The sequence below is a fragment of the Orycteropus afer genome, unplaced genomic scaffold (genome assembly GCF_000298275.1).
Source record: "Orycteropus afer afer isolate SDZICR_OR568_19922 unplaced genomic scaffold, OryAfe1.0 scaffold00025, whole genome shotgun sequence".
NCBI classification, from domain to species: domain Eukaryota; kingdom Metazoa; phylum Chordata; class Mammalia; order Tubulidentata; family Orycteropodidae; genus Orycteropus; species Orycteropus afer.
Window position 1 is genome coordinate 12,946,813 of NW_006921612.1, and position 1,639 is coordinate 12,948,451.

Consider the following 1,639-nt stretch of genomic DNA (forward strand, 5'->3'; position numbering starts at 1 on the left):
CCGTCCATTTCTGAAAGAATTGGCCAGGGAAAACCTTATGAATAGCAAAGAAACACTGTTTGGTATTATCTGTAGAACCATATAAATGAGTATTATTGATTTATTATCCCTTTTGAGCCAATCTTAATGGCATCTGAGTTCATCTTCTTATATCCTAAGAATGTAAAATTTTCAGTGTAATTTCTTCTTCTTCTTCTTCTTCTTCTTCTTCTTCTTCTTCTTCTTCTCCTTCTCCTCCTCCTCCTCCTCCTCCTCCTCCTCCTTCTTCTTTTGACCCAGCTACAACACTTATCAGCAGGGGGTTTAAAATTGAGTTGTGCATCCAAATGCAGCTGTAGCCAGTGACCTGGCCACAATTATTGAGGACTCATGCTGCCCCTTGTGTCTCTTTCACTGTCTTCAAGGTTCTGTGTCTGATGTCTGTCTCCTAGAAAGGGAGTTCAGTGTTGATAGACATCTGGGATGGAAAAGATGGTGGGTCAAGTCCATCATGAAGGAGTATTTATACTCAGAGGTCAAGTGCAGAATCATTTATAAAGGAATGCTACATGTCTGCAGAGGACCAATGTGTCAGGGCCTGCTGTCCAAGTCAGCAGGGCATGAGGTGAACTCCATGATGTAGAGCCTTTGTTCAGAGAGCCAGGGAAAAGGGATCTGTGCAACAGGAGGAAGGAAAAGGAAAGCTCATTCTACTTACATGTCTTTGGCAACAGATTTCAGGGCCAGCCTGATTCATTTAATGAGTCAGGATGGAACAAAACCAAACTCACTGCTGTTGAGTTGGATCCGACTCATAGCGACCCCTCCTTGGGTTTCCGAGGCAGTATCACTATGGAAGTAGAGTATATTCTGCACTTCTATGGAAACTGTGCTGCCAGACACCTGTCCCATAGATGGATCAATCTCTAAGCCCATAAGTCCAGGATCCTACACTGACCCCTCTTTGCATCCTGTCTTGGTCCCCTACTATCATTTAATCATCTAAAGTACTCAGATTATGTGGTTGGCTAGGAACTTTTCACCTCCATTAGTGTGGACTATTTACCTTCACAGATGGATATGTATTTTGATAGGTTAATCTGACTGGCTTCAGAGTTAAAATGTGAATCTCTTATTATACTAGCACTCCATAACCAGAAGAATCCCTTCTGAGCGTGGACTATTGTTGGAATCATGCCACAATCAGGACATTGCAGCCTCAAAAGGACTGTTCTAATTTACTGTCACCTTGTCTGTCCTGGTCTTGGACTGCTGACTAGGTCAGTCTCAGAATGGCTGCATCTACTACTACTCATAGCAAGGCCTTGGGTGCTATTACTGTTGCCCATATGCCCACCAGAACCAGGGATGAATGCTTTCTGAGATGAAAAGTTTCTGGATGTTGCGTCCTCAACATTTCATTTTAGAAGAAAAAGAGTACTTTCCCCAGTGACTCATTCCTTCTCAATCTTGTTGCTTAGTGGGTTGTCTGAAGTGCACTTATTAATTATTGATCACATTGTTGATTTTTAAAGTGTCCTTGCCTTTAGTCGAGGCAGTTTGTAAAAGCACACAGTCACTTTAAACACACACCAAAGAAAGGCTTCAACACATTGCACCACTTAGAACACCTTGTACAAAAAATATTTTAATATATTAT